The following is a 21,054-nucleotide window of genomic DNA, read 5'->3' as shown; positions in this document are numbered from 1 at the left end:
GGCAGTCTGAAGTAGCTGTCTCGTACCAGTCTCGGCTACTAATTCCTACCAAGATATTTCTGGAAACTGGATCTGCCACAGAACGGGCACTGCAGGACGCGCAGCAGCAGAGAAGTTACTGACCAAAGCACTCTGCACAAACTCCAGAACACAATTATAATGCTATGGGTATACGTTCCACCTGCTTCACAGCGTTATTACAGCGAGTACCTTCACTTGACTGGATTTAATGAAAGCATTATTACTAGTATATATTTTAAATCTCTCCACTTTTTAGATCAGGCTACCACCGATTTCACCGCCAGCTCCCGGTGCTCTGCTCCCGCCACTGGGTCACCCTGTGAGCCCTCTCAGGAGCGTGGCTGCCTCCAGCCCTGCGAGCCCGCACTGCTCCCGCTGCCTCGGCCCCACCTGCAAACTCGGTCCTACAAGGCCTCCGATGTGACCGTGCTGCTCTCCCTTTGGGATGGTTTGGCAGGAGCCAGGGCTCTGCCCCAAAAGGCAGAGCAGGAAAGGGAGGGCTTTTTCTTTTCTTTATTTAAAAGGTGCTGCTGGAGGTAGAAACACATGAAAGTCTATGTAGGACAAGGGAAGGAATTATCCCTCCCATTGATTTTCGCTCTGGGGTATTAGAAAGAACACAGCATTTATCTGGAGATTTCTTCCCAAAGCTAACTACGGACTTTCAAACGTAAATGAGACTTGAAAGGGGCTTATCGGGCAAGCGATCTGCTGAAACCATCATCGCTGAAAGTGGGAGCCCCGGCGGGGAGCTCTATGATGCCATTGTTCCTCTCCGGACATCTGAAAGCTGCCATTATTGTCCCCAGCTTCAAACACAGCGCCAAGAGGGCACAGCCGAGGGACACCAGACCCGAGAACTGCAGGGACAGGGAGGTTTTCCCACATCCCTTCCCGAAATCATCGCCTCAGCCTCCCTGCCTCTCCGGGAAGGTTCCCTCCGGCAGGGCCGAGGCCGCCCTGGACCTGAGCACCGCCGCATCGTGGCTTGCAGGCGTCGGCCACCCGCGCCCCGCGCCGTCGGAGGGGTTATCGAGCATCGGGGCAGAGAACCCCGACGTGCGGCCTGGAGACGGGGGCTCACCGCGTCCCTAAACCGCCTCCGTCCTCACGCAGCCTCTGCTCTGCCCTGGCGTAAGGGCAGAAGGCCCGGGGAAGTCCTCCTGCAGTGCTCCCACCCGAAGCCCCGCGCGGCCACCCTGAGCTCCCGCGCCGAGCCCCGCGCCGGCTCGCCGGGAAAGCCTCCGAAGCCTGGCCTGCCGCCCGCTGCCTCTGCCAGGTAGCTGGGAGGTTGTAATTGGTGAGGCAGGAGATTAGAAATATCGGCAGCCTCTAAGTAAGACTTTAATTTACTGGCAGATCAATAGCGCTAGGGTTATATTGGCAAAGTGTCTACAACTCTATTGACTCACGCAATTCCTCTTATCAATTTATCAGAAATCTGGAAGCCAGAAGATATTGTTTGAAGAAAAAAGGCAGCAGGAGTTTGAACACTTAGCATGGGCTGCCCAATCAGGCTCTCAGCACTAAGCATTTTACAGCAGATGTATCTATGGCAAAGGAGGCTAATATATGATATGATTAAGAGCTAACTTGCTTCCTCACATGCCATGCAGCCTTTTCAAGTTGCTTCTTACCTCAGACCTTTGTGCTGAGAGCACCACTAGGACAGAAACAGTCCAACCAGCCCAAAGAGAACAAGAAAAAACTGCATTTCACACTGCAATACCCTAAGTTCAGATCTCCTTTCTGGGCCATACCCAGTCTGAACAACATTTCCTATAAAATGAGCTTTATGAATTTAAAAGACTCCTACAGTGCTGGAAAATTGCTCACACAGATTTCAGAAAAATCAGCATTTCTACACACATACAGAAAATAAGAAAGGTTTGGGAGAAAAATCTCCCCCTTACTTCCCACTCTCAAAGAGTTTGATGCACAGGGACCATTTCCTTATCCCAGTTACCGCCAGACAGCCGTGGCAGGCGCGCAGACAACCTGCGCCGGCATCACCGCGGGTAGGGGCCACGCTGTTGTGCTGGAGAGCAGGGAAGGAGCCAGCAGAACCACCGCCGGCCCTCTCTGCTAAGCACCCTGGCACCCCCCACAAATCTCCTTAACTGCTGTTTTGTGAGACAGGACATAAACACTACCGAAGCGTTTCTGGCCTGAAGGAGTAACCGCACCAAGAAGCACACCCAGCGCACGCGGCCACGGCTGAGGCCCTCCTGGAGCCCCCCCCGCCGCACAGGCTGCCCCAGGCCATGGTGCCCGCAGACCCCGTGCCAGGGCTGGATCCTTCCAGGGGCATCCGGACACTCACCCTCAGCAGAGCAGCAGCACGCTGCACCAGGCAGCACCGCCTGCTGAAATTAACCCAAGTTAAACTTTGAGGTCCACCACCAGCGGGTGGGAACACATCCCTCCCCACCTCCAGGCTGAAGGCAGTGAGAGAAGCGTACAGGGTGAGACCTCTTCCTGCTCGCCCCCCTGGCCTCTCCCCTGAGCAGGGGTCACAAAAGCCACCTCTTCAAGGACAACGTCCCCCCCCGCAACTTCACTGGACTTGCTCCTAGGGAGTTACAAACTGGGTGTTTAGCATCAGAATGGAGCAGGAACGCGAGACGCTGGGGGCCTTCCTCATCCCCATTCACAATCACACTCGGGTCTGTAACAGGGGAAACCTGATGCCAGGAGGAGAGCAGCTGAACTATTTATATTTGCTTAACACTCCTGTAAACAAATGAAAGCTACAAGGTGCTACCAAGACCCTCTGCGGAGCTCTGCACACATTTGGGAAGGAAGCAGCTCACGCTGTGAGGCTACGGAGAGCACCAGCCCCAGCTCTGCTGCCACCCGCATGCCTGCGGTGCTGCGGCTGGAGGCAGCCCAGGGCGAAGCCAGGCACCGCGGGGCAGGAAGGACAGCTCCGGTGCTCGCACCGCTCCTGTCTGTAGCCAGCCCCCAAAAATAACAGGGAGCACTCCTGGGCCCGCTCATGGGACAGACGGAGTTGGCAGGGAAACGCGAGTCCTCCCCAGCCATGTCCATCCATCCCAAAGAACGTTTCTCATCGTGAAGGGAAGGGGGAGAGACTGCCCCTGCAGCCCCATCCCAGTGGTTCTGGGCATTCTTCGGGAGAAGGATGCTCCAGCCCTGTCGGCCAGGACCTGGTTGAAGGACCGACGCAGCAGACACCGGTCTTCAGGAGAGGAAACCAAGAGGCTGGGGCTGTGCACCCAACCTTGGCCAACTGCCAGGACGGTGCGTGGAGACAGCGCTGCACCTACGCCACATCCGAGCGGAACAGGCCCTCGGTAACGTCCTCCACTCCCACTAAGAGCGTGCAAGACTACGAATGAAGCACAAGTTTAAATTGCCCTGAATTCACACTCAGAAAGAAAGTCCCCAGGTGCCACCTACACGTTGCTGGTCAGCGCTCTGCACAGCGCCCTCCAGGCCCCTCAGCCCCATCACGGCAGCAGAGGCCATGCAGCGCCCTGGCAGCGCTCACGGGCTGGACGCGTCTTAGCAAGACACCAGCTCAGCTGTAACTAAAGTTTCAACTTGATTGGAGACCGTCCCAACTGTTTAATGGCCCTCCTCTTTTCAAATGCAGATTTGAACTTTTCACCCAGGGTCAGGCAGCTGGAGCCCGGCCCGGCCCCAGCAGGGCCCAGGCGCCAGAACCACCCTGCCCCAGCGGGTGCGCAGGGCCGCGCACACCTCCCCGGCCCCGGCCCGCAGGGTGCGGGAAGGCCGCGGGTGGCTGCCGGCACTGCCTGGCAGGCCAGAAGGCTCCCCCGTGCCTGGAGCTCTGCTGGGGAAACTCACACCTCCAGGGCAAGAGTGACTGGGCCAGGCTGTCCCGACCTCGGCACAGTCAGGAGGTGCTTGGCAGAAAGCAGAGGGTTAAGGAAAGCCTCACGGGAGGCCCACCCACGACCAGGAACGAGCCATTTCACTGCAGGCTCCGCATCAGGTTCCCACAGCCACAGCTAAACCAGACCGCTACCACCCAGAGCACAACCCAGCGCTTCCAGCCGGTGGTATGGACACAGCCATCCCCCGGGACGGGTAACGCTCAAAGCTGCTACTCGGGGAAGAGCATCGCCTGCTTTTCCAGGGAGAGGACGAGATGTTCAGCTGCTCATTAACTTAAACAGGTATCTACGTCTTACCGCTGCTAGGAAAGTATTTGGGAAAGATTTTAAAAAGAGCAATGCTGTTACAGTAACGGAACGCGAATCGTGGTTCTGCAGGTGACAACGGCCAAGTCACTCACAGTGCCACCCAGGTACCAACTCGTGCCAGGGCAACGCTGCGGCAGCGCCAGTGCTGGCGGTGGGCACAGCCAAGGCCCTGCTCCGCCTCCCCCCGCCCCGGCAGCACGTCGTGCCACCCAGATCCCACAGGGAGCAGCAGGCAGCCGCCACGCGCCGCCCCCATCGCCTCACAGGAGCGGCAGCAATGCTTCACCAGAAGTGACACCTCCGTCCCTGCTCTGCACGGTGAGAGACAAAGAGTGCGATCAGTACGGTGTGAGGGGTCGGGCACCCAGGGGCGGGGCGGCCACCAGCTCCGTAACGGACGAAGCCGCCCGGTACACGGCGCGTGCCCGGCAGCCAGCGTGGCACAGGCTGCGTGGCCGCCAGCCCTCTGGTGCTCCACGAGCCACCACACCACTGAGTGCAGGCACAACCCATCCTCACACCAAGTCACCGGGCACACTGCAAACAAAAGGGAAGAGGTACAAAGATAAAAGGAAAAGATACAAATCAACCAGAAGGGAAAGATACAAAGACAGGAAACCCCTGAGAAGGCCAGCAAGCAGGGAGCACTGGGAAAAGTCACCAACTTCTGGTAATTTACTGAAACATTTATTGTTCGTTACAGATGCTGTGTTAGAAAGTTTTTATCTGAACCCTTCAGGGAAAACGGCTCAATGAACTGGATTGCAGGACGCCTCCTCCATCACTGAGGAACCCCCCCAACGTCAGCGGGACACCAGCACGTCCTAGCTCACAGATCGCTGCTGGGCACCAACAGCCCACACCGCGCGGCTTCGCAGCCTCATCGAGCCATCTTCCCACCAACAGGCTCTCAGCCAGACCAGCAGGATCGGAGGCCTCCGCTCAGAAGTCGCCACTTTTCTTATTCCAGACCCAAAGCATCTCCACACGGGGCCCCCGCGCACCAAAGCTGGCAGACAGGGCAGACGCGCGTGGGCAGCCCGAGGCAGGCGCAGCGAGCGCCAGTGATGCTCGATTCTTCTAAAGCTTGGGAGCCCGTGGGCACCGTCCCAGCTATCGCCCAGCTGCAAACCCCTTCTGTTCCCTCTTTGCAGCCCTGAGGCAGGTGGCCACAAGACCTGCCCGCAGGACAGAGCAAAGCCACCAGCTCGGCGTTATACCAAGCGCTGCACAGCCTTCCCCGAGCCATGCCAGCAGGGGAAGCCCTGTCCTGGAGCTGACAATTACTGCTACACGTGGTCCTGTGATAGCTCTCCTACAGGAAGAACTTACTCTGCACAGAAAAGTCTAGAAACAAAAAGGAGAGGAAGAGGGGCAGGAGGAAGGCATCTGTCTGTCAAAGCCTCCATGAGCACTGCTACGAAAAGCAGCAGTGACTTGCCACAGTGGATGAGCTTTAAAAAAACACCCATGACAAGTGTGGTAGGAGAGTTTCGTACACCAGGAATAATTGCCTCTCCTGGAGCTTTAATCATCAGGGTTGCTACGAGAAACTGACTTTTCTCCCCTTGGATTAATCAAAACCATGTTATTCAGCATGGCAGCAGGACAGGTCTGCAATTCCACATCCCTCTGCCTCGCAGGATGTGAAATGGAAAAGTAAAAGTAAAGGCAGGGGAAAAACACATCAGCTTGGTCTAAAACCCAACCAATGACAAACACCCCTGGGTTTAAGAGGTGCTTCAGTGCAGAAGGGTGTTACAGCAGGAAACCAAAATAAAATACCAAAACTCTTTCATTTAGTAGCCATAAGGTGAGGGTGAAAATATGTGGCAACCAGGGCTTCAGAAACAGTAAAAGGCTCTTGACCAGCCAGCCACCACTTCTAGTCGCTCTTGTATCAGGCTGCAGAGCTCCATCCTTGGGAACATTCCCCTCTTCCTGCTGAATCCAGTGCTGGGGAGGTTACTCTATCACACCACAAACTCACTCTTCCACAATCCCATGATAAAACAATAAAGCTCCGAATATTAGCACGGTGGAAAAGACTGAAGAGAGACAACCTAGGGACGAAAGCTTACCAATTTCCGCTGCTGACTTTCCAGTGGCCTCACACTTTACTTGTTTCCTTCCCAGTATCTAGGTGGGACCTCAGAATGTCCTATTCCATTTAAGGCGTTTTATTGCCCAAAGAACTTGCAAGCTAACTAGCACGCAAATAAAACACATGAAAATCAGTAAACAGAGCCAAGAGCCTAAAATACAGAGCCTCGCGCACAGGCTGTCAGCACACAGAGCCCAGGGACATCAACCCCTGCCCCAGCCAGGCGGGGACGGTGCCGCCCCTGCCTCTGCACAGGGGGAGCCACGGCAGCGACCAGAGGCTGCAGCAGTCTCGGGCTCCTCTGTCCTGCCCCTGCTGCTGAGAAGCCAGGGCCCTACCTTTCAGGGTAAAAACAAAGGCTTAACAACAACAACAGAAAGTTCTGACGCAATAACTGTGAAAAAGGCTTGGCTTGAAGGCAGAAAGGAGGAAGGGAGGGATGAACAAGCAGAGCGAAAAGAGGCAGGAACACAGGATACTCGCAGAACCGCCCAGGCTCCCCTGCCCCTGTGCTGCTCAGCGGGGTCTCGGCAGCCCCCCCGCCCCTGCCGCGGGGCGCTGTGCTGTGCCCACCTCCTCCTCCAGCCCTGGGCACAGCGAGCAGCTCAGCGACGTGCAGCTCTCACGGCTCCGGCAAAAGCAAACACCTGCACAGACCGCAAAAAGCGAGACGGAATGAAAGACTACAAGGAGCAAAATCCTCGAGTCCGAGCTAGCACACAGACACGCTGTTCCCGGGAAGAGGAAATGCCTGCCTTCCCCTCCCCAGAAGTGAAAATCAAACTCCACGCTGATGTCAAAGGCCAGCAGTTCCCACTCCATCCTTGTCATGTCCAGGTCACCAGACAGGCCTTTGGAGCCTCTTGTCTGGCGAGAGTCGTTCATCCGACTGCAGCCAACGCTCTCCACCTCGACATTAGAAAGCAAACACTGCGCCCGTCCAGAGAGGGAGCGCGGCTTGGCTTTCCCCGTCCGCGAAGCCACGGCCACCAGGGCCAGCCGGCAAACGCTCACCGCGTGCCCACAGCACGTCGCCCGCCCGGCCCGCGGAGGCCGTGGCTCAGGCGGCCGGCCCCGGGCAGCAGCCGTGGGGCCAGGCCCGGGCTCCACGCACCCAGGGCCCACGCGCTGCTCCCGGCGTCGCCCGCGCGGCAGGGTGGCACCCGGCCGCCACGTGCAGCGGTGCTGCTGCGGGGGGAGCGGGTGGGCAGGTCAGACACCCGAAATGCAGAGAATAAAGGCCTTTTGCTAAAGCTCCAGGAAGCAAAGAGAAAAAAACGCTAATTAACTCAGCAGCAAGTTGTTAGTATTTGCATATAAATGCAGCCACAAATCATTACAAACAAGCTAGGACAAGCCAGGCCCATTAGCATATACAAATCCAGCCCGGACGGCCGCGCTAGGTGGGTCGCGGAGCAGAGGCAGGCTGCCAGCCTCCTCCTGGGGGGGGCAGGAGGCAGAGGGGCCTTATCTCAGCGAACACTCCCATTACCAGCAGCAACAGAAGCCACAGGGATAAGGTTTCTTTCCATATTAGAAAACAAAACATAACACAACCACACACGTTAAAAAAAAAAAAAAACAGGAACAAAGGAATGGGATGAATTCTCCAGCCTCACTTAAGAGCAAAGTAACAGCACGCCTCCCTTGCACCCCCCTGCACCCCCTGGCCTGCTGCAGCAGCCAGAGCCGGTCACACCTGGGTGTCACCTCTTGGGTCAAGCCACAGGGGTCTCGTCCCGGGGAGCGTAAAGGTGGGCAAAGGGCAAGCATTTAGGGGAACCTGGAGATCCATCAGCTTGATTCCCTGGGACGCTGTGCACCTGCAGGAGCCTTCTCATCAGGGCTCTTCCTCCAGGGAGGATGCAGAAGGCGGCACAAATCATAAATAACAAATCCCACACCTGAGACACCGGAAGAACGTCCCAAATCCAGAAACAATAAAAATGACCTGAAGCACCCAGAGCTACTGCTGTAAGTTCCACAAGCTCACCCTTCCAAAAGCCAAAACGAAAACAGTTTGCTTTATCACACTGCCTTTCGGTGGAGCTTGCCTCCCTGCTCCTGAAACTTCTGGCACTTTTGGGGCGCCGTCAGCACTGCAGGTGTGCCCAGCCTCACAGCCCAGGTCCTCCCCAGCGCCTGGTAAGGACCGGGACAGAGTCTGCTCTCTTTGCATTTGCCCACTGCCTAACAATTCACTTGTTACCACAGAAAGAGACTCACCGTTGTAAGAAATTCACTATTTTTCCTCTCACAAAAAGCAATTCCACTGTTTTGGGGGGTTCTGCTTGTTCTTCCCCCCCCCCCTCCAACTAGCATCTTAGGATTTAAAAGAAAACTCAAGCAATTACCAGTTTACATCAAGGCTTGAAAGAAAAAAATCCACTTTCTAATTTTAAACAGGAAACTCTCCCTGGCAAGATCCCAAGAACCCTTCCACAGTGACTTTTATTAAATGCAAGTTTCTCGTCGCTGTAACTCGGAGCGGTCTGTCAGCTCTAACAAAGCAAATCGGCAACGTCCTGACTCTGCAGACTGTCCTGGGACTGCCCACTTCTCCCCCCATGAATTATACGGAGCCCCTCCATAAATGGGAAACATCCATTAAACTATGCCCAGGCAGGCATTTTCAAAACAGTGTTTAGAAATTCATTACCTCCTTATCTGCAGTCAATGAGCATGCCTGGTTTCTTAGAGAGGCTGCAGCGTGACACAACTAAACAGGAGCCAAGTTTGAACAATCAAGCAAGACAGAAAGGACGAGCTTCTCCACCACAACAGATAATACATACCTAAATGGTTTTAAGAGTATTAAAGCTGAAATATTCTAGACTAGATTTTTTTTTTCCCACCTGAATATAAAGAAGTCACAAAAGCTTCTAAAAGCAGCTCCTACTCTCGTGTCCTTCACCACCCGATTTAGAAACCATCCTTCTTGTCCAACCTCCTGAGTATGTGTTTGCAGGAGTAATGAGTCCTGACTTGGAAGCCAGTTGTTAAGCTCACATTTTCACTCTGGGGTATAAAGTTTTTCTTCACTAATGACTTTGTACAGAATAAACCACTAAGAAATCTTCAATCTGTAGCAACAATCAGAATCCGATGGCTTTATACAGGAATTGCTCTTTAATGACCAGGAAAATGGGCATCTATATAAAGATGTCCATTACTGTTGGAGGACAAAGCTGAAGCGATGTGAAACTGAGCTGAATGTTGTACCGATGTAGCTAAATCACTATAGCAACTGATGGAGGTAAATTAGTGCAACACCCTACACGGACATTCAAGTGTCAGCCAAAGGAGGACGTGATAAAGCACTGCACGCAAGCAAGCGTGTCCACGGGCTGGGGTTGCATCTGTTTATCCCCGTCTGAAATGTTTCAACAAACCTGGTAAAATTTTTTCACTTGGGCCTGTCTTAGCACACAAGTTCAGCTCTGAGTCAATAAAAAGAGAGCCCTTTGCTGCTGCAGATAGCAGAAAAGCATCAGTGGTCCCGATGGGCTCAAGTCCAACGCCACTTTTGCACAAGCAGAGTACACAGCACTGCCGGGTGTGTGGCACTACACCGGGCTACACGCAGGCGGACGCCTCGCCTCGAGCAAGCTCCCCGTCAGCCTTTGGTATTCAGATGTGTATTGCTGTGCAGTCTAAACACGCTTGACTTACAAAGACAACTGGAATACTATGCAAACACAGCTGACATCCAGGAGCAAAACCCAGCCCCAGTACAACCTGCCATCAGGGAGAAGAACATGACATGTGCCGGCCGAGGCAGCTCTCGGCTGTCACCGGTGGCCCGCGCATCGCCCTGCCACCCCCTCCGCTACATATAATTATATTCCAGGGTGCTACAGTGCTAGCAGAGATGTGAAAGACTGCTTCTAAACGTTATCTTGCAATTGCTTAAATAAAAACAAAATCAGTTTTAAAACCTGCAGCAACTATTTGTTTTGTAACTGCCAAGAACACTAAATAGAAGAGTGAAGGGTTCAAAAACGACTGGGACTATCAGAATCCTGAAGAAGATTGGAAGTCTCTAGGTCAGTCTGGCTGGAGAGACAGGAAAGAGGACATGGAGATAGTCAGTTAATGAACGCCTTGGAGAACTGGAGATAGCTCCTTCAGAGCAACGCTGACCACTGCTACTGCAGAAGACCAGAGGGAAGCAAAGATTTTGTTTTATTTATGTATTTAAGGGGACCAAAACAGAAGTAATCTAGGCTAAACAGCTGCTCTGACATGCTTGCCTTTGGCAGGAGTGGGAGGTAATGACAGAAATCAGTGGGGCACAAAACCTGCAGCAGAGGCTTGCAAGAGCACAGCTGGAGCTGCACAGGTGCAAACACAGCACTGCCCACGGGCGAGAGCTCAGCCTGCAAACAGCCCAGCTGCACGCATGCTCCAGAGGGAAAGTTGCTGGAGAAACTCATGATTAGAGGCAGGAAACCCCACACGGCCGAGTGCGGAAGAATTGCCACTGCAGATTTTAGCAATTCCTGTCTGCAGCCACAAGCAGAGCTGCTGGCTCCCAGCAGCCAGGGCCCCAGACGGGGAAGAACCTTCGGAAGGGCTCAGCTCCCCCTTCCCAAAGAGCTGCTGCAGGGAGAGTCCTGCAAGGCTACGCAGAAATCCTCTGAGTTACACTGCACTGTACTCCTGAAAGAAGAAGAGAGAAAGAAATAAAAGGAAGAAGAGACAAAGAAATAAAAATCACTAAAAGCAGTGCCTTCTTGCACAGCAGCCCTATACCAGGTGCATATTCAGGCCCCACTGCAACGCGCACTTTAAGCTCACACGGTAGCAAAAGAAACGGCCCCTGCTATCACTCGTGGGGAAGGGCACTCTTTTCTGCTTTGCACTACCCCCACTGTGTTTCAGCGCAGTAGTTTCTGCAGTGACACACCGTATCACACGATTATTTCGAATTAAAGGGAAGTTGGAAAAAAAATAAAAAAAGAAACAACAAAAAAGACTGAGGAAGCTTTTTTTTTCTCCTCTCCTTTGGCAGAGTTTTTCTTACCCAGGTCTCTTCCCTAAACTACTTCCCTATGCCACCGCACCAAAGTCCCGTGCCAGCAAAAAGAAAAAGGATTCAAGGCAAGACTGCTCTAAGCAGCAGCACTGGCTTCAAACACATGCAAGAACTACGGCCTCTGTAACACTTCTTGCTTCTGACTCCTCTTACCCCTGCAAAACAACACAGGCAGCGCTCAGCTCTGCAAGAGATTTCCTTGCCAAGTCTCTGTATACATGAGTAAATGACAAATTCATGCATGCGAATGCAGCTTGATTTTCTCACCATGGTATAAACCTGCTTGCGGACATTCTTATTTTGGTTCGAAATCAACTAGCTTCGGTACAGCTTATAACTGTTTCCAATTCAATTAAGCCAAACTAAAATAAACCATTCTTGAACTGGAAATAATGTCCACGGGGCATTCTAATGTGTAAGTATTTCCTTTGAAAAAATAATAATAAATCAACGCAAACTTTTCTAAGTAGGAAGGTTTGCTAGTAAGATGAGCATATTTGTTATGAAAATCTTTGAAACCGTCAGAATTAGAAACCAAGCACAGCTTTTCACAAGACACTTTTAGAGCTGAATTGTATTGTTTATTTAAGACAGTTAAAAGGATATCACCAGCGTGAAATGAAGTCAACTTCAAAGTCACACAGTTTCAAGTCCTAAACATGCCACAGCAATCTCATTTTAAGAAAACACATGCTCTATTTTTGTTAAGTGTTTCTCTTCCTCTGCTGTGCAAGAGGCTCATACAAGGAAGAAGGAACCTTCAAACAAAACAAAACACATTTACACTCAACACAATGAAATTGTTAAAGAACAAAACCTCCGTCCTCTCTGTTGCAGTACCCAAAGTAGCTGCTTCTACCAAGACAAGCCCTTGTGCACCATTATCTTCTCTAGTGAACGATCTGTACCGTATGACCCTGAGTCCTGTTTTATTTCTAGTTGTCAAGAAGGCATGAGCAATCCCTGAAAGCAGCGACAAACATCAATTTTGCAGCTAAAACCTGCCCTGGGATTCCCATGTTTTATCCACTGTAACCCTGCCTTACACCTCCACCCAGGCTTCAGGGATCCAGAACATTCTCCTGGGCCGGCGCTGCTGAGCTTCCGTGGAGGGACGTGATCACCAGGACCCACGCACGGAGCCCCCAGGAGCCTGCACGCCAGCGACCGCTGCTCCCACCACCCCACCAGGGTCCTGAGCCCAAACACCGTCGGCCCCAGCAGAAGCCCAGGAAAGCCAGAGCCCAAAGCTGAGGGCGCAGAACGAATCCTGCAGCAAACAAGAACTTTGCTCCCGAGCCCTACTCTGCCAGCTCGTCTCTGTCGAGGTGGCACTTCCCTGCCTGCCTCATAGAGCTGCGACTGCAGAGCTTGCTCCCTGCTTCGAGTGAGCCACTGCCGGCTGGTGCCCAGCAGGCCCGAACCCTCTGCAAAGCTCCGTGAGGCATCCGGCTCCTTCTGCACAGGCCAAGGCAGGCGGTAAGGAGGGAGGTGGCCTGCTCGTGTTCTCTGCTTTCTGTAATGAGCCACGCACTTGGGTATTTCTTCCACGGCCTCAGCAATTCGGCGGGCTGTGCCCTGCACTGTCCCGCCCCTCCTCACCAGAAGAGGCCTAAACGTGCTTTTGACAGGGGACTGAACACAGCAGACAGCTGTATCAGCGCCGAAGACCAGCAACAGAGAAACCACATAATCCACAATCTCCAGAGCATAGCCACGGCTTCTTGCAGAATCTCATCAAAAGCATCTCACTAATCATCGCTGCTTCAGGGGCTTGATACCCAGAAGCACAGCGGGGCTGTGAAAAAGACGGCTGAAGGAAGAAAAACCAGAGTCCTGACATCCAGGTCCTGCCTCAAGTAACCAGACCGTGTTTTACCAGATGGATGGAAATCTCTTCTCCAGACAGCATCCATCACCGCAGAGACACGGAGTGACGTTACCCAGAGAAGCACCAGTGAACGAACAGTTGGCTGGGACGCTCCCGGTTGCGTCGCCAACTGCACTAGGACCTCGCAGGGGGCTTCTGGCAACCAGGTCTACGGCCCCAGCACAGCTGGGAGATCTCAAGGGAGAAGCAAGTTACATTCCCCCTGCCTGCACACGGACCCCAGCCAGCCAGCGCTCCGCAGCGCAGAGCTAAGCCTTCCTCCTCGGCTTGTTTCGAGCAATTCCCTAGGCACTTTCAGAATTTTGCTCCGTTGCTTAAACATCTGCAGTTTCAGGTGGAACCGCTGCAAGCCTGCCATGAAGGGAGCTTTTCATGCAGGGCTGCTCTGGCACCAGACCCACCTGGGGAATTTCCAGGATCTCATGCAAACCTCCAGGACTTCCATTCTGCTCAAAATAACAAGAAAACAGGGGAGAGACTGCTTAAAATAAGACAGCCAAGGGAAAACTCCGTGGCAGCTCTTTCAGACAGACCCTGCCACTGGCCAAGCAAACGGTTTCTGAAACGGCAGCAGGCACGAGGTGGTGAGGCACCCTCCCAGGGGCCAGCACGCAGCACACGTCCCACTCCACGCACGACAGCACAGCACGCGGAGGGCACAGGGCGCGCGGCACTGCCTGCTGCACCCCGCCTGCCCTCCTCCAGCACCAGCCGGCCCCACGGACACTTCTCCTCCTTCCTTACCCCACGGCCGCCAACACAGCTCAGCTGCTGGCCCGCGCCTCCACGCAGCTCTCCTGTGGTACAGGAGCCAGCACGCCTCCTGTACGAGCTCATCCCCAGGAACACGGGTTCAGAAGGTACACCTGCCACGATTTCACGCATTGCACCGCTGAGACTCGGAGCCTCTAAAACAACAAATGCTGACGCACCAGTGCGGTGTGCTCCAGAAAGCCACAGAAACAGGAAGGATGAGGAGATGCTACCAGAGGAACACCAGCCGCCCACTTCTCCAGCACCGGAGCGTAGGTTTGAGGCACGACCCAGCTCGTGGAGTTGTCCAGGCCCCTCCAGGAGAACCTCTTTGCCCCCAGGCCGACTCCTCGGCCCCACGGGTGCTCCTGAGCCCCCAGCCCAGGCACCCGCTTCCTCTCCCCATCCCGGCAGAGGTGGGTGCGTCACACGCCTGCCGTCAGGCTGAGCTGACGGAAAACCCGGCTCAGGCAGGGAGGTTCACACACACGCAACCCCTACGCAAGGAAAGGTCAACAAAACCAGGACTCCAGGCACCCGCTCGTAGCAAGCCTACAGAATAAGGCCTGCAACAAATGCAAGCAGCAGCTGCGCCCACTGCAAGGCAGGGAAACGGGGCGCCTGCTAAGAAGCCCGGAGGTACGGCCGTGCACCCGAGAGGCAGGTAACGCGCGGCTCTGCCACCACGAGGTATCACCCCAGCTGGTCACCCTCCTCTTCTGAGATGCCAGGACAAAATCCCGCAGCACATTCAAGGCGCTGGGAAAACAAGCAGGTCTACAGAACGAATTAATTCTCTACGTATAACGTGGACAGAGGAGGAAAGGACATCCTTCTCCAAGACCTCCTACACAATCACAGCTAGAGCCCTACAGCTCCAGGTAGGAAGATATTTATGTATGTACCTGAAAGCAGCAGGAGGAAAGCATAACAGCTTGCGAATTGTCTGGAAGAAGAAAAAAAAGAAGGGAGAAAGTAACACAGAACAAAATTTAAGGATGTAACAATACTTTGGGAATTTAAGATACATTATGATTTTTCATAATAAACCCCCACTTACAGTCTCTGCATGTGAACCAAGTATTATCCCATTTCATACTCCAGCTGAGGCAAACATTTGGTGGCTTGCCCAAAGCCAGCGTCAGAACTGAAACGGATCCTCTGACTTCCAAACAAGCTCACAGTGTTAAGCTGCTTTTAACTGTATGAAGATGAAAAACAGCCAGAAGAAAGGAACTTGGAAAGGAAATATGCAAAACTAAAAGGGACAAAATTAACAGGAGAAAACAAAAGAGGACAAATTTAGGCTCAGACATCTGTAGGAGCTTTCGAGGAGCGAACGCACCAACGCTGCAGGCCTGTCTCCACGAGGAGAGGCTGGGATTCCCTTTCCTCAAAACCGAAGGCAAAAAAGCCGACTGCAGCATCCTGCAGGAGCCAGCAGCGCCCCGAGCCCTGTGAGTTGAGGGCGAGGATCCATCAGGCTCCTTTCACCTCCGGTGGCTGCGGCAGGGCCAAACAACGCCCAGGACACTTGTCCGTGCCCCTGCTCCCCACCACTGCTCCAAGGAAGGGAAAAGCCCCTCTCCCTTCCCCCAGCGCCGGAGCAGCTCTGCCCAGCGGCACGGGCATCCGGCTCCAGCTCCCAAGGGCCACCGCCGAAGCGCTCTTCCCGCTGCTGGCTCCTCCTAATAGCTTTATGTAAATCACACTCGACTCTCGCAATTTGCCAGTGTGCATTACACTGGGGGGGCCGGGGGGCGCTTCGCGTTAGACATCAACAAAGCAGAAGGTTAATTTGAAACTCACAGCCCCGCTGCTGCGCGCTCGTCTCTCCCTCGCCCTCCCTCCCCGCTCTCCTTTCTGTGCAAAGCCTGACATCTACAGTTCTGTCTGGCGCAGTCAGGGGCTGCTCATCGGAAATGCACGCAGGGACACGGGTACGGCGGCCAGGCGCTCCCGCTCCGAAGCGGTGCGCTGGCTCCCAGAGCAGGCTGGCACAAAGCAGCCTCGGGCCAGGGCAAGGGCCGCCCGGCACCGCTCCTCGGAGGGCTCCGAAGAACCCCAGCGGTGCCACCACGCAAGCTCATCTGCGACCGGCTCCCACCACCACGTATCGACACCCAACGTTGTCGGATGGACAAAACCTAAGGAGAGCGACGGCCTCATCGCGCCGTCTCAGCAGCTGGATGCAGGAGCTTATCCGCACCCCAGCTCCTCAGGGGCAACCCTTCTGCTCTGCTTCTGGAGGCGTCCCAGCTTCTGCAACACAAGAGGTACAGGTGAAACACACAAGCCGCCGTGCACAGCCTGAATTCAAAACGCCTTCAACCTGCGGGTTGAACAACTCTGAGTAGCGAGCCCTGTAACCCACAGGGGCATGCCTGTGACACCAAGCAGCTCTATGCTTCGAGCACGCCCCCACTCAGTCTCCTGAGCCAGCCTCCAGGCCTTCTAGCACGCTTTCCCATTACGCAATTTCTCACCAAAAATACCTTGATGAAGGATCCCAAACAATACGCACCTGACCTCAACCCTCATCCCAAACAACACGCACCTGACCTCAACTCAACTGGCTGCACCTGTATGTCCTGCTCGGCTCCCCCTGCTCTGGGGACAGGGAGTCCAAAAACTATCAGCCCCTCACCAGACAACACAGCCACTGAGGAAACCTGGCAATCCCGCCGAGCGTGATCAAGCACCTCACCACGATGTTACTGTGAGCATTTAAACGCACGCTCTGAATCCTCTGGCGAGCATTGTATTGTTTGTGCAAGGCAGTCAGTGGCGGCGTGGAGAGAGGAGGGTTAAAACCCCTGCCACCAACCCCAGCCGACCAGCCATCTTGGGGCCAGGCGAGCACGGCCACGAGCCCGACACCAGCCCGAGGCGTGTCGGGCGCCTCGCTCAGCAGCGGGGTCCTGCGGTGGCCCCGAGGTGCTGCGGGGACGCTGTGGGGTCAGGAGCCGCTCCTGGAGCGCGACTGCTCCCCCCAGGCAGGGACTGGCTCTCCGCAGGTTTGCTTGTGCCATCAAAATAAACATTTACTGAGAGCTAACGTGTTGCAGGCCGCGAAGGCTCAACTTTCCCAGATACGGGGTGGGGGGAGGATGGGAGAAAACCTCTTACCAGAGCTGCTAAATGCATCGGCTGCTCCAGCATCAACTCCCATCAAAGGCACCAGAATAACTCAGCCCTTACGAGACTTAAGATCTAAAAGCCAAGGGACTACAGGGATAGCACCTTCCTACTCCCCAGCAACGTGAACCGTACGATCCAAATCACTGGGAAATGTTTGTTTTCTGGGGGAAGGGGGGAAATTACTGCTGCGCTGCTTTGCCTTTTATTATCAAGAGGCATGTTTGGCACTTGTGACATAATGAAATTACAATCAACAGCCAAGTATCTTCCTCACAGCAGCAAACCCGAGGGCGAAGCAGGGCCGCTCGCGGCGGAGGAGAGCTCTGGACAGAGGCCGTCCAGCGGCCTCCGAGCCAGCGCCTCCGCTGCAGGCGGCTCCGCGCTGCTGCCAGGCAGGGCCGCACCGCACCGCGGGCTTCCTGCCCCGGCCGGGAGCCGCTTCAGATGGGAACCAACTTTTAACAATATTTACGCTCCGTCTCTGAACATACACAGAGCGCGCACCTGGCGCGGAGCACCGCCGCTCGTCAGCCGGCGGTTGCTGTGGAGATGAACACCCACCTCCCCGCGCCGACAGACGGACACGTCCATCCAGCAGGGCAGATGCTGCCCAACCCCAGCGGGACCCACAACATCTGGGGGGAGGACGAGGAGGAGGAGGAGGAGGAAGAACACCAGCAGAAGCTGGTGCCTGGCCCGCTGCCGGCCCCACCGGGCAGGCTGGGAGCAGGCACGGGCGCCCACGTCCAGAGCACGCCAGCGAGGAGCCCCAGCTTCCCAGCCGCCAGGGAAGCCCTCCTCATCCACCTTTTTTTTTTTTTTTTTTTTTTTTAAACTAGCTGGAATTTATCTGTTTCTCCAATCCCTGCCTACACACAAAACCGACCTCAGGAGCAAATAAAAATGCATGAATTGCAGATCAGAGACAAAGCAGGAGGCGGGACGGCGGCCGGGCTCCCTCCTGCCCTCACCTCACCCCTCGGCGCGAGGCGGTTATATTTAGGTACGCGCCACGGTCTGCGGTGCCGAGGCCCCCCTCGGGCACGACGCAGAATGCAGATTTTCCAGACAACAGACCACAACAGCTCCGTCAAAACCATTAGGGGCGGCTGCGCCCAGGCCTGCGCACAGCTGTCCCGATTCCCACTCCGCTGCCACTGCGGCCCTCGACAGCTCCACCGCCACGCGCTGGGCCCTGCCGGCCCCGGGCGGCCCCGCTCGGCCGCAGCGCTGCTCTCGCCAGGCCGCTCTTCTCCTCCAGCACACGGAGGTGTAAACCTCCCGCGAGGGCCACGACACCGCTCCAGTGGGGTGGGGGGCTGGGAGGGGACACCCCACTGCAGGAAAACAAAGGACGAGCGAAAGGGAGCAGCCCCGCAGGCTTCCCACGCTGTGGCCCCCAGTGACGGTCGGTCACGGCCCTGCACTCGAGGGGCCCCAGGCCCGACAGCAGCACGCGGAGAGGGCACGGAGCGGGAGCCGGTGGTGCCTGCGTGCCAGCTCGGCCAGGGCAGCCCCACCGCCGCACAAAGGCCAAACCTCGGGCGTGCTCCGGCAGAGGAGAGCGACAGCCGTGACACGCTTGGCCTCTCCGAAATCGCACTGATCTCTCCCATGCAAAGACACCTTCGACTTCAAACACCGCGCCCGGCCCGGTGTTCGTGCAACCACCGCCACCGGCCACGAGAAGATGGTTGCCGAATGACTCCCGCTGCAGCGAGCAGGGCTGGCACCGACGGGAGGGAACGCTCGCTCGGGGGAGCGAGGCGCCACCAAATCGCAGTGTTTGAATAAAGTCCACGCAAAAAGCCTGCTGTTCATTATTCAGCTTGACCACGCACCGGTTTTATTGTTGTTATCGCTATTGCTATTTTGGAAAGCAGAGGGAAGTGCTACCAGGGAGCCAGACGCGGCCGGCCACGCGTCCGTCGGCCGGGGGTTCCGCGATCCCTGCCGGGCTGCCGGCCCCGCCAGGGCGAACCCGCAGCCCCGCGCCGCTCCTCGCCTCCCGCTCGGCGCCGCGGGGTTCCCGCAGCACACGGGGGAGGCCGGCGGGTCCCCGCTGCTGTCGGGGCTGCCGCCGTCGGGCCCTGCCGTGACAGCGGCCGCGACAAGGCCGCGCCGAGGTGCCCGGCGCGCACGGGGCCGCGCAAGCCCCCGCGGAGCCCCGCGCCCCGGGAACAAAAGGCGGGGGCGCGGAGCGGGGCCGCAGCCGCCCGCCCGGTGCCCGCTGCGCCCCGGGGGCCGCGGCCGAGAGGGAACGGCCGGCGGGCGAGCCCCGCGCCCGGCAGCGGAGGTTCTCGCCCCTCTAACGCGCCTTTTGTTCGCTTTTGTTCCGGGCCCGAGGCCGCCCGCGGAGCGGCACCGGGCCGCAGGGCAGCCCCGGGGGCCGGGCCCCGCGGCGCGGCGGAGGGGGAAGGCGCAGGGGGCAGCCCCGGCCCTGCCCGCCCCGCTCGGGACGCGCCGCTTCGACGCCGCCCGGGGCCCCGATCCGCGGCGGCCCCGCGCCCCCGGGCCCGTCCCGGCGCAGGTGGCGGCCCCGGCCCGGCCCCGCCGCGGCCCCGGGCCCGCGCCAGCTCCGTCGGGGCGCGCGCGGCGGGGGGCGGGGGGCGCGCGGCCGGGGCGCGGGGAGCGGCCGGAGCCCGGCGCGGCACGGCGGCGGCCCCGCAGCCCCGCTCGGCGATACCCCGGGACTGTAAATCTATAACCGCTGCAATGATTTAGTGATTAAAAACACGATAACGTATTGTGTAACTGCAAACCACAGAATCCCTGCCAACTCTCCTCCGAGATACAGGAACAAAAATACAGAAAATGCGTCGCTCGCAGCGGTCTTCCTAAACTCAGCTGAAAGATTTTAATAATAATGACGATGGAAAGAAAACCAACCCTTGACATCAGAACAGGGCCGGATACAATGCGAGGCTGGAAAAAAAATTATTTAAAAGACAGAGTTTTAAATACGATTCTTGCTCTAACAAATTACAATCTAAACATGCCTCGCTTTTCTCTTTTTAAGTTTGTCGTAACTGGAATAACTGGTCTTGTGTGATGTCTTGCATATTCAAAGTGCTTTGTAATAGGATACGGAGACCAAACCTTATTTGCCTAAACTCAATGGGTTTTATTTTTTCCCCTCTTCCCCCCCCCCCCACTTCTTTTCCTTTTATTCCTCCCCCCCCCTTTCTCCCCTAGAAGGGGAGGGGGGGCAAAAGGAAAAGCAAGCTTTAAGCTGTAAAGAAAATACCTGAAAGGGGAGGCTGCGACTCGTAACGTGGCGAGGAAAGCCAAATATTATATATATATTTTTAAAGGCAGCTGTGGGAGTTTTGGCCTCTAAGCAGCCAACTTGACCCCATTCTCTCTATTCTCTTATTTCCCCCGTCGCAGGATTCCTGCACCTTCAGTCAGATTCGAACTCAATGTGACCCTAAGGAGGGAGTCACCGAGCCTCCAGAAAATTGCTCCATATTAAACAGGAGCGAGGAGAGGAGACAGACAGACAGACAAGGAAGGCACGCGCATATACTGCACGGCCACGCAGTGCTGGACGTCCCCAGGAGCAGCTTCAAGCACAGCTTGAAAGAGAAACAGACCTTTCTCAGAGTCAAAAAAAAAAAAAAAAAAAGAGCGGGGGAAGGAGTTTAGCAATTTCAGGAAAAAAAAAAGAAAACCCCAAACCCAATTTATAAATAATTCACACTTTAAAAAAACATGTGTACGTGCTACATGCACACGCATATACACACACACACGTACGTGTCCCCCCACACAAGCACATACTCTCCTCCGAGGTTTAGTTTCAAAAGAGTACGAATCGCCTTCCCTCTGAAGGCGAGGAGAGCAGTTTATTCAGAGGAATCAATAGGAAAGAGCATTTGCAAATATTTAGATAAGCGCCGCGCGATTCGGC

General features: G+C 55.6%; 1 protein-coding gene across 13 annotated transcripts in view; it reads right to left on the bottom strand.

Moving 5' to 3' along the window:
* ZFHX3 (zinc finger homeobox 3) overlaps positions 1-21,054 on the bottom strand; it is a 623,242-nt gene that overhangs the window by 150,485 nt on the left and 451,703 nt on the right. The gene's annotated exons all lie outside the window — the stretch shown is intronic.

This window comes from Anser anser (genome assembly GCF_964211835.1).
Source record: "Anser anser genome assembly, chromosome: 11".
NCBI lineage: Eukaryota > Metazoa > Chordata > Aves > Anseriformes > Anatidae > Anser > Anser anser.
This window is presented reverse-complemented; position numbering and strand designations above follow the sequence as displayed.